We start from the raw sequence: 12,545 nt of genomic DNA on the forward strand, positions 1-12,545 counted from the left end.
CAGCACCAGCCATGTGCAAGGTTGGTCTCCCACACGCTTTTTCCAATATACATTTTTTTTTATTATTGGTCTTTCAAAATATTACATAGTTCTTAATACATCATATTACATGGTTTGGTTCAAGTGGGTTATGAACTCCCAATTTTACCCCGTATACAGATTGCTGAATCACATCAGTTACCCTTCCATTGATTGACATATTGCCTTTCTAGTGTCTGATGTATTCTGCTGTCTGTCCTATTTTCTATTATCCCCCCTCCCCTCCCCTTTTCTCTCTCTACCCCTTCTACTGTAAATCATTACTTCCATTTGTATTATCTTGTCTTACGCCTCCTTTCCTCTTATATGTCATTTTGTATAACCCTGAGGATCACCTTCCATTTCCATGCAATTTCCCTTCTCACTCCCTTTCCCTCCCACCTCTCATCCCTGTTTAATGTAAATCTTCTTCTCAAGCTCTTCATCCCTACCCTGTCCTTGTTGACTCCCCTTATATCAAAGGAGTCATTTGGTATTTGTTTTTTAAAGATTGACTAGCTTCACTTAGCATAATCTGCTCTAATGCCATCCATTTCCCTCCAAATTCTATGATTTTGTCATTTTTTAATGCAGAGTAATACTCCATAGTGTATAAATGCCACATTTTTTTTATCCATTCATCTATTGAAGGGCATCTAGGCTGATTCCACAGTCTTGCTATCGTGAATTGAGCTGCTATGAACATCGATGTAGCAGTGTCCCTGTAGCATGCCCTTATTAGGTCTTTAGGGAAAAGACCGAGAAGGGGAATAGCTGGGTCAAATGGTGGTTCCATTCCCAGCTTTCCAAGAAATCTCCATACTGCTTTCCAAATTGGCTGCACCAGTTTGCAGTCCCACCAGCAATGAACAAGAGTGCCCTTTTCCCCGCATCCTCTCCAGCACTTATTGTTGTTTGACTTCCTAATGGCTGCCAATCTTACCGGAGTGAGATGGTATCTTAGGGTGGTTTTGATTTGCATTTCTCTGACTGCTAACGATGGTGAGCATTTTTTCATGTATTTATTGATTGATTGTATGTCCTCCTCTGAGAAGTGTCTGTTCAGGTCCTTGGCCCATTTATTGATTGGGTTATTTGTTATCTTATTGTCTAATTTTTTGAGTTCTTTGTATATTCTGGTTATTAGGGCTCTATCTGAAGTGTGTGGAGTAAAGATTTGTTCCCAGGATGTAGGCTCCCTATTTATCTCTCTTATTGTATCTTTTGCTGAGAAAAAAACTTTTTAGTTTGAGTAAGTCCCATTTGTTGATTCTAGTTGTTAACTCTTGCGCTATGGGTGTCCTATTGAGGAATTTGGGGCCCGATCCCACAGCATGTAGATCATAACCAACTTTTTCTTCTATCAGATACCGTGTCTCTGATTTAATATCAAGCTCCTTGATCCATTTTGAGTTAACTTTTGTGCATGGCGAGAGATAGGGATTCAGATTCATTTTGATGCAAATGGATTTCCAGTTTTCCCAGCACCATTTGTTGAAGATGCTATCCTTCCTCCATTGCATGCTTTTAGCCCCTTTATCAAATATAAGATAGTTGTAGTTTTGTGGATTGGTTTCTGTGTCCTCTATTCTGTACCATTGGTCCACCCGCCTGTTTTGGTACCAGTACCATGCTGTTTTTGTTACTATTGCTCTGTAGTATAGTTTGAAGTCTGGTATCGCTATACCGCCTGATTCACACTTCCTGCTTAGTATTGTTTTTACTATTCTGGGTCTTTTATTATTCCATATGAATTTCATGATTCTTTTATCTATTTCTACAAGAAATGCTGTTGGGATTTTGCTTGGCATTGCATTGAACTTATAGAGAACTTTTGGTAATATCGCCATTTTGATGATGTTAGTTCTGCCTATCCATGAGCAGGGTATATTTTTCCATCTTCTCAGGTCTTCTTCTATATCTTTCTTTAGGGTTCTGTAATTTTCATTGTATAAATCTTTCACCTCTTTTGTTAGGTTGATTCCCAAGTATTTTATTTTTTGGGGGGATATTGTGAATGGAGTAGTTGTCCTCATTTCCTTTTCAGAGGATTTGTCACTCATATACAGGAATGCCTTTGATTTATGCGTGTTGATCTTATATCCTGCCACTTTGCTGAATTCATTTATTAGCTCTAATAGCTTCTTTGTAGACCCTTTTGGGTCTGCTAGGTATAGAATCATATCATCTGCAAATAGTGATAATTTAAGTTCTTCCTTTCCTATTTTTATGCCTTTAATTTCTTTCGTCTGCCTAATTGCTCTGGCCAGTGTTTCGAGGACTATGTTGAACAGAAGTGGTGAGAGAGGGCATCCCTGTCTTGTACCAGATCTTAGAGGGAATGCCTTCAATTTTTCTCCATTCAGAATGATGCTGGCCTGTGGCTTATCATAGATTGCTTTTACAATGTTGAGGTATGATCCAGTTACCCCTAATTTTTCTAGAGTTTTGAACATAAAGGGATGCTGTACTTTGTCGAATGCTTTTTCTGCATCAATCGAGATGATCATATGGTTCTTATTTTTAAGTCTATTGATGTGGTGAATAACATTTATTGATTTCCGTATATTGAACCAGCCTTGCATCCCAGGGATGAATCCTACTTGATCATGGTGTATAATTTTTTTGATATGTATTTGAATCCGATTCGCCAGAATTTTATTGAGGATTTTTGCGTCAATGTTCATTAGAGATATTGGTCTGTAGTTTTCTTTCTTTGAAGTGTCTTTGTCTGGTTTCCGAATCAGGGTGATGTTGGCCTCGTAGAATGAATTTGGAAGTTCTCCCTCTTTTTCTATTTCCTGAAATAGCTTGAAAAGTATTGGTGTTAGTTCCTCTTTAAAGGTTTTGTAAAACTCTGCTGTATACCCATCCGGTCCTGGGCTTTTCTTAGTTGGTAATCTTTTGATGGTTTCTTCTATTTCCTCTATTGTTATTGGTCTGTTTAGATTGTCTATATCCTCCTGCCTCAATCTGGGCAGATTATATGACTTAAGAATATTATCTATGCCTTCACTATCTTCTATTTTATTGGAGTATAATGATTCAAAATAATTTCTGATTATCTTCTGTATTTCTGAAGTGTCTGTTGTGATATTGCCTTTTTCATCCCGTATGCTAGTAATTTGGGTTCTCTCTCTTCTTTTCGTTAGCATGGCTAAGGGTCTGTCAATTTTATTTATTTTTTCAAAGAACCAACTTTTAGTTTTGTCAATTTTTTCAATTGTTTCTTTTGTTTCAATTTCATTAATTTGAGCTCTGATTTTAATTATTTCTTGCCTTCTACTTCTTTTGCTGTTGTTTTGCTCTTCTTTTTCTAGGATTTTGAGATGAAGTATGAGATCATTTATTTGTTGATTTTTTCTTTTTTTGAGGAATGAACTCCAAGCAATGAATTTTCCTCTTAGAACTGCTTTCAATGTGTCCCATAGATTCCGATATGTTGTGTCTGTGTTTTCATTTAACTCTAGGAAGTTTTTAATTTCCTCCTTGATGTCTTCTAAAACCCATTGATCATTCAGCAACCTATTGTTCATTCTCCAAGTGATGCTTGATTTTTCCTTCCTTCCTTTATCATTGATTTTCAGTTTCATTCCATTGTGGTCAGATAAGATGCATGGTATTATCTTTACCCCTTTATATTGTCTAAGAGTTGCCCTGTGACATAATATATGGTCTATTTTTGAGAAGGTTCCATGAGCTGCTGAGAAAAAAGTGTAACTACTTGATGTTGGGTGGTATAGTCTATATATGTCAATTAGGTCTAGGTTGTTAATTGTGTTATTGAGTTCTATAGTTTCCTTATTTAACTTTTGTTTGAAAGATCTGTCCTGTGGTGAGAGAGGTGTGTTGAAGTCTCCCATGATTATTGTATGGTGCTCTGTTAGACTCTTGAACTTGAGAAGAGTTTGCTTGATGAACAAAGCTGCACCATTATTTGGGGGATATATATTTATGATTGTTATGTCTTGTTGGTGTATGGTTCCCTTGAGCAGTATGAAGTGTCCTTCTTTATCCCTTTTGATTAACTTTGTCTTGAAATCTATTTTATTAGATATGAGTATGGCCACTCCTGCTTGTTTCCGCAGTCCATATGAGTGGTATGATTTTTCCCAACCTTTCACCTTCAGTCTATGAATATCTTTTCCTATCAGATGCGTCTCCTGTAGGCAGCATATTGTTGGGTCTTGTTTTGTGATCCATTCTACTAGCCTGTGTCTCTTGATTGGTGAATTTAAGCCATTAACATTTAGGGTTATTATTGAGATCTGGTTTGTTCTTCTAGCCATATTTGTTTATTGATATTACTAAACCTGATTTATTATCCACTTTGACTACTCTCCCCCCTTTACTGTCCTACCTCCCATTGTTGGTTTTCAATGTTATTTTCCATTTCCTCTTCCTGTAATGTTTTGCCAAGGATTTTTTGAAGAGATGGTTTTCTAGCTGTGAATTCTTTTAACTTTTGTTTATTGTGGAAGGTTTTAATTTCATCTTCTATCCTGAAGCTTAATTTCGCCAGATACACGATTCTTGGTTGGAACCCATTTTCTTTCAGAGTTTGAAATATGTTATTCCAGGATCTTCTAGCTTTCAGAGTCTGTGTTGAGAGATCAGCTGTTATCCTGATTGTTTTACCCCTAAATGTAATCTGCTTTCTTTCTCTTGCAGCTTTTAAAATTCTCTCCTTATTCTGTATGTTGGACATCTTCATTATAATGTGTCTAGGTGTGGATCTCTTATGATTTTGCACATTTGGCGTCCTGTAGGCTTCTAGGATTTGGGATTCTGTCTCATTCTTCAAGTCTGGGAAGTTTCCTCGTATTATTTCACTGAATAGACTGTTTATTCCTTTGGTATGGAGCTCTGTGCCTTCCTGTATCCCAATGACTCTTAAATTTGGTCTTTTGATATTGTCCCATAATTCTTGGATGTTCTGCTCATGGTTTCTTAGCAGTCTTGCTGAGCTGCCTATGTTCTTTTCCAGTTGAAATACTTTGTCTTCATTGTCTGATGTTCTCTCTTCTAAGTGATCTACTCTGCTGGTAGTATTCTCAACTGAGTTTTTAAGTTGGTTTACTGTTTCCTGCATTTCTAGGATTTCAATTTGTTTGTTTTTTATTACCTCTATCTCCCTGTGAAATTGATCTTTTACTTCCTGGATTTGTTTGTCGATGTGATCTTTCATTGTCTGATTTTGCTGTCTCATGTCTTCCTTGAGACTCCAGATCATCTGAAGCATATATATCCTCAACTCTTTATCTGACATTCCATCTGTTGCAGCTATTACCTCTTCTAAAGTTGAGTTGACCTGCATTGCTTGTGGTCCTTTCTTTCCTTGTCTTTTCATACTGCTCGCGTTTCTTTCTGCTTGGTGCAACTGTTGTGTTTTTGATTTTTACCCCCTATTTATTTATATTGCTCTTGTATAGTTGGGAAGTCTCCCTTGCAGGGCGGGTAATGGCTCTGCTTCTCCTCTAATTAGGGTGATCTGTCTACCCCGCTAATCGGTCGCAGGTCTGCCCCCCCTGCGGGCACGGGTGGCGGCTCTGCTCTGCCCCCACTCCAATTGTGGTGACGTAACTACCACGCCCTGGGGTCGTTGGTCCTGGTCTGGATGTGGGTGGCGGCTCTGCTGGGTCCCCACTCCAATTGGTGTGACGTGTCTACCGCGCTGGCAGGCCTCTAGGCTGGTGGGTCGCAGTTCTGCACAGCCCCCACTCCCAATGGGGGTACCTGACTACCTCTCCAACGGGTCGCTGAGCCCCCTCTGGACCCGGGCGGCGACTCTGCTCCACCCCCACTCCAACCAGTGTGACGTGACTGCCTCGGTGTTGCGTGTCCACCACGCTGGCAAGCTACTTGGCCTGTCTTTCCAGTGGGCCGCAGGTCTGCCTGCCCTGCTTGCTCAGATGGCAGGTCTGCACAGCCCCTACACCAAATGAGGTTGTGCCTCCCAGGGGAGCCCTGATGGCGGAGGCTGACTGCCAGTTCGGGTGGGGCGGGCCAAACCGCTCGGGTGTCAGCCGCTTGCAAAAGTGGCCGCTGGCCTCAGGACTCGACTTCTGCACCCTCCGTGGGGCCACTTGTGGAGCCAGGTAGCTGTGGCCACGTGGTTAGGACTCAGGCAGGTGAAGTGGCTGCTCCCAGAGCGAGCTCTAGGCCTCCCAGGGGAGCCCTGATGGCGGAGGCTGACTGCCGGTTCGGGCGGGGCGGGCTAAACCGCTCGGGTGTCAGCCGCTTGCAAAAGAGGCCGCTGGTTTCAGGACCCGACTTCTGCACCCGCCGCGGGGCCACCAGTGGAGCCAGGTAGCTGTGGTCGCGTGGCTAGGAACTGGCCGCGTGGTTAGGAGCCGGGCAGGTGAGGCTGCTGCTCCCAGAGCGAGTTCTGTGCCTCCCAGGGAAGCCCTGATGGCGGAGGCTGACTGCCGTTTCTGGCGGGGCGGGCCAAACCCCTCGGTGTCAGCCGCTTGCAAAAGTGGCCGCTGGCCTCAGGGCTCGACTTCTGTACCCGCCGCTGGGCCACCTGTGGAGCCGGTTAACTGTTGCCGCGTGATTAGGAACCGGGCAGGTGAAGTGGCTGTTCCCAGAGCGAGCTCTAGGCCTCCCGGGGGAGCCGCTTGCCGAGCGGCTGATGGCTGGGGGACTATACCTCTGTGCCCGAGAGGCTGTCCAAGATCCACTTCTCTGGGACGAACTGTCGCTTCCAATAAACCTACCAGTTCACAGCTGCTCTCCTCTTAAGGCAGTTAGGCTGCATCTGTTCAGGTGGGTCTTTCTTATCCCGTTAAAGTGGAGACGTTGGAATCGCTGCTTCCTCGCCGGCCACCATGATGGATCCCTCCAATATACATTTTTTGACACCTTTGTGTCAAAAAGAATTAGTTGAATCACTGTACTGTCATGTGTAACTAATAAAATAAATAAATAAATAAATAAATAAATAAATAAATAGTTGGCTAAAGATGTGTGGATGTATTTTTAGATTTATTCTGCTCCACTGGTCTATAGGTTTGCTTTTATGCCAACAGAATGCTTTTTTTGATACTATGGCTCTGTAGTATGTTTTAAAATGAGGTTATTATGTTGTCTCTGGCATTGATTGTTCTTTTTGCTTAGGAATGCTTTGGTTACTCAGAGTCTTTTGTGTTTCTATATGAATATCAGGGTTTTTTGTTTGTTTGTTTTGTACTGGGAATTGAACCTAGGATCGAATACATGCCAGGCAATTGCTCTACTATTGAACTACATCCCCAGCCTTCTTCTCATTTTTTTTTTTTTAATTTTTGAGATAGGGTCTCACTAATTTCTTAGGGCCCTACTAAGTTGCTGAGGCTCGTCTCAAACTTGCAATCCTCTTGCCTCAGCCTTCTGAGTCACTGAGATTACTGGTGTGTGCCACTGTACCTGGCTTTTATAATTGTTTTTTTCTAGTTCTGTGAAGAATGCAATTGATATTTCCATAGGGATCTCATTGAATCTGTCATGTTAATTGTAGTACTATTTACAATAACCATGATATGGAATCACCCTAGGTACCTGCCAACAGATGAATGGATAGGGAAAGTATGGTATATGTATACAATGGAGTATTATTTAGACATAAAGAAGAATGAAATTCTGCTATTTGCAGGAAAATGGATAAAACATGAAGACATCATGTTAAGTGAAATAAGCCACTCACAGAAAGACAAATATTACATTTTTTGTTTTGTTTCACAAAACAAAAAAGCAAAACCAAAGGCATCCTGAAAGTAGAACAGGGACTATTATAGTCTAGAAAAAGAGTCAGGGGAGGGAAGAAGGGATGGCCAGAGAAGGTAGGAGAACAGAAGGGGAACATGATCAAAGCTTGATATATACATGTATGAATATGCAACAGTGAAAAATCATTAATGTGTACAATTAATATCTGATGATAATGTTAATAATAATAATGTAAATTTAATTGATAAGAAAAAATGGAATTATATAAAATACTCAATTATACAAAATACTTTTCTTACCAGAGAAGGTTGGAAAAGAAATGAAGACAAGAATGACAACAAAGAATGAAGACAATGAATAGAAAATAGTAACACATATGAGACATTAATCTAATTATACCAATATCAATTTAAACATTAATGGTTTAAAATACCACCTTGGGGAAAAGTAAGATAGGGGGTTGGAGGAAGGCTATATTTCTTGTAACTCTGTGACCCAGGATTCAAGCAGTGGAAATACTGCTTCTCTGGAAGATGGGTAAAAAGAGATTTCACTAAAATTCAATGTAGGACAGTCAGGATGCCTTTGAGACTTAGAAAGTTAGGTATGGTCAACTAAGAAAAAAGACCATATTGGAGCCAGGCTGGTAGCAGAAACAGCAGCAAAGCAGTAGCAGTGCTCCACAGCATGAGGAAAGGAAAACACAGAGAAATACAATGGACAGATTTAGTGTGGAAAGTCCTGAGACTGGAGGGGCAGTCTGCCCTAGGCTGATCCAGAAGCTGCAGTACACGGTACACTGGTACAACTGTCCATGGAGAGCTGAGGCAGAAACCATCTTGAGGTGACTGCATTTTAGTAGCTACTATCGGAGAACAGAGAGATCTGAGCTGGGACAGATACATGGTCCTGACAAGCACATGCCACATGACTTAGGCTGTGCCTAGCAGAGCATGAGCAAAACAGGCATGGAAAGTGTTTTAACTAGGGGAATACCAGTCAGATAGGTGAAGGAGAGCTCAGCTCCCTCCTCTCTTTGAGTGTGGAGGTTCAAAGGACCAGCTGAAGTGGGTCAGGAATTTGAACAGGTGGTGGGCAGGCGTGAATATGCTCATGGACTAAGCCCAGGAAGCCTGGTACAGCAATGTCCATGGGCAGGGATATGAATAGAAAGAGAAGAGCTCAAACTATCTTTTTTTTTGCTGATGACATGATCCTATATTTAGAAGACCAAAAACTCTACCAGAAAACTTCAAGAACTCATAAATAAATTCAGCAAATTAGCAGGATATGAAATCAACACCCATAAATAAATCATGTTCCTATACTTCAATGATGTTCCTATACTCTTTCAGCTGAAAGAAAAATTAGGAAAACTATCCCATTAACAATAGCCTCAAAAAATATGAGAGAATCAATCAAATGAAAGAGGTGAAGGACCTCTATAATGAAAACTAAAGGAAACTAAAGAAAGAAATTAAAGAAGACTTTAGAATATGGAAAGATCTCCCATGTTCTTCGATAGGCAGAATTAATATTGTCAAAATGGCCGTACTAACCAAAGTGCTATAGATTCAATGCAATTCCCATCAAAATCCCAATAATGTTCTTCATAGAAGCAGTCATGAAATTCATTTGGAAAAATCAGAGGCCCAGAATAGCTAAAGCAATCCTCAGTGTGAAAAGTGAAGCAAGAGGCATTACAATACAAACCCTTAATTTATATAGTAATAAAAACAGCACGGTATTGGCACTAAAACAGGCATAAAAACCAATAGAATACAATAAGTGACACAGAAACAAACCTACATAAATATATCGTACTAGACTGAGGTACCAAAAACATACATTGGAGAAAGGAGTCCCTTCAACAAATGGTGGAGGAAAAACTGGAAATCTATAGTAGTAGAATGAAATTTAACCCCTTATCTCTTAGCCTGTACAAAAATCAATTCAAAGTAGATCAAAGACATACGAATTAGATCAGAAACTCTGCACCTGGTAGAAGAGAATGTAGGCCCAACACTTCAACATAACAGCTCAGGACCTGACCTTAAGAAGAGTCCTAAAGCACAAGTAGTAAAATAAAAAAAATCAATAAATGGAATTGCATCAAATTAACAAACTTCTTCATAGCAAAAGAAATAAGAACATGAAGAGGGAGGCTACAGAATGGGAGAAAACCTTTGCTTCCTGCACCTCAGATAGGGTGTCAATATCCATGATATACAAAGAACTCAAAAAACTTAACACCAAGAAAACAAATAACCCAAACAATAAATGGGCAAAGGAATACTTCTCAGAAGAAATATGAACTGCCAACAAATATATGAAAAAATGTTCAACATATCTAGCAATTAGAGAAATGCAAATTGGAACCACATCCAGAGTTCATCTCACTCCAATCAGAATGACAATTGTCAAGAATACAAGTAACAATAAATGCTGGCAAGGATGTGAAAAAATGGTACACTTATATATTTTTGGTGAGACTGCAAATTGGTGTAACTCCTCTGGAAAGCAGTATGGAAATTTCTCAAAAAATTAGGAATGGAACCATCATTTGACCTAGTTAGCCAACTCTTTGGAGTTAAAAATCAGCATACTGCAGTGATGCAGCCACATCAATGTTTATAGCAGCACAGTGGACAATAGCTAAGTTATGGAGCCAAACTAGGCGCCCTTCAACAAATGAATGGATAAAGAAAATGTGTGTGTATATATATATATATATATATATACATACATACACATATACACACAATGAAGTATTACTCAGCCAAAAAGAAGAATGACTTTATGTCATTTGCTGGTAAATGGAAGGATTTGGAGACTGTCATGCTAAGTGAAATAATCACCCCTCCCCAAAAAGCTAATGGCCAATGTTTTCTCTTATATGTGGACACTAACCCACAACTGGGGGGTAAGGGGAAAGAACAGAAGTTCAGAGGAGTGAACAAAGGTGAATGGAGGGAAGGGAGAGGGGATAGGAAAAGGAAAGAAAGTGGAATAAATTTGACATAACTTTCCTGTGTAAATACAGGAATATACAACAATGAATCTCACCACCATTGCATCCACAAGAAATTTATTAAAAAATAACTGGGTAAATGGCAGAAAGATCAATAGAGGAAAGGAAGCAGGGGTGGGGAGAAGGAAAGGAAAGGAGAGGTACTGGGGTCTGAATTAGAACAAGATATATTCCATGCTTGTATGATTATGTAAAAATGGACTTTACTGTCATGTATCACAAAAAAGAACCAATAAAATTAAAAATAAATAAATAAAATATCAACTGAAAAATTGTCACAGTGGATCAAAAACAAGACTCAACTATATATTGTCTATAAAATCCACTTTAAATACATAAAGACACAGACAAATTAAAAAATAAAGGATGTAGAAAGATATACCAAACTAAGAGTAATAAAAAAAAAACAAGAATAGCTATATTCAGACCATGAAGATTTCAAAGCAAGAAAAATTACTGGGCATAAAGAGGGGTATTACATAGTCAGAAAGACATAACAATCTGCCAAGACTCACAAAAAGAAGTAGATAATATGAATAGACTTATATTAAAAAGATTAAAGCAATACTTAAAAAGTACCAGGCAAAGATATGATCAGTGGAGAATTCTACTACATATTTAGGAAGAAATTAATGTCTTCAGAAAACAGCAGAAGGAAAACTTCCTAATTTGATTTATGAGGGTAATTACCTAATAGCAAAATCAGGCAAAACACTACAAGAAAGAAAAACAACAGACTAATATCTCATGAACAAATACCTCTCATAAACTTAGATGAAAAAATTATCAATAAAATATTAGCAAATCAATCCCAATAATGTACAGAAAAAATTATATATTGCAGGGAATTGTAATTGTAGCTCAGAGGTAGATTGCTTGCCTAGCATGTGTGAGGCACAAGGTTTGATCCTCAGCACCACATAAAAATAAATAAAGGTATTAAAAAATACAATAAGATTAAAAAATATACCGTTCAAAAATTATATACTGCAACTAAGTGGAATTTATTCCAGGTATGCAGGTCTGATTCAATATTAAGAAATCACTAAATATGATTCACTATAGCAAAATAAAGAAGTAAAAGAATGTGATCAAATCAACAGATGTACACAAAGCATCTGACAAACTCAAACACCTAATCCATGATGAAAACTCTTAATAATTTATGAACATAGAGGAACTTCCTCAACTTGATGAATGAAGATTGTATACAAAATTGTAGCTAGGATTACACAGAATTAGTCAGCTTTTGGTCACTATAACAAAATACCTGGGAAAATCAACTTAGAGGAAGAAAGATTTACTTTGGCACACAATTTTCAGAGGTTTCAATCCATGGATAGCTGGCTCCATTGTCTTTGGGCCTGTGGTGAGGCAGAACATCATGGTGGAAAGTTACAGCAGAGTGAAACTGCTTATCTTGTGGCAACCAGGAAGTAGACAAAGAGAAGAAAGAGCCAAGGACAAATATAGTCCCCAAATGGACACCCCAAGGACCCATACCCTTTAACTAGGTTCCACCTCCTATGGTTTGGTTTCTACCATCTCCTTCCCAATAGTCCACTTGAATTATGAATCCACTGGAGGATAGATTATACGATAATGTTAGGTCTCAAGATCCAATGATTTCCTAAAAGCCCTATCTCTGAACATTGCTGCATTGGGGACCAAGATCCCAACACATGGGTCTTTGAGAAGCATTTCAAACCCAAACAATAACACACACTAAGTAGTGAAAATTTAGGTGTTTTTCCACTAAAATCAGGAATAATGGTCTACTTTCACCATT

At 39.2% G+C, this 12,545-nt stretch overlaps 1 protein-coding gene across 1 annotated transcript in view; it reads right to left on the bottom strand.

Moving 5' to 3' along the window:
• Dnah12 (dynein axonemal heavy chain 12) overlaps nt 1-12,545 on the bottom strand; it is a 262,207-nt gene that overhangs the window by 39,535 nt on the left and 210,127 nt on the right. The window lies entirely within an intron of this gene.

This window comes from Urocitellus parryii, chromosome 3 (genome assembly GCF_045843805.1).
Source record: "Urocitellus parryii isolate mUroPar1 chromosome 3, mUroPar1.hap1, whole genome shotgun sequence".
Classification (NCBI taxonomy): Eukaryota; Metazoa; Chordata; class Mammalia; order Rodentia; family Sciuridae; genus Urocitellus; species Urocitellus parryii.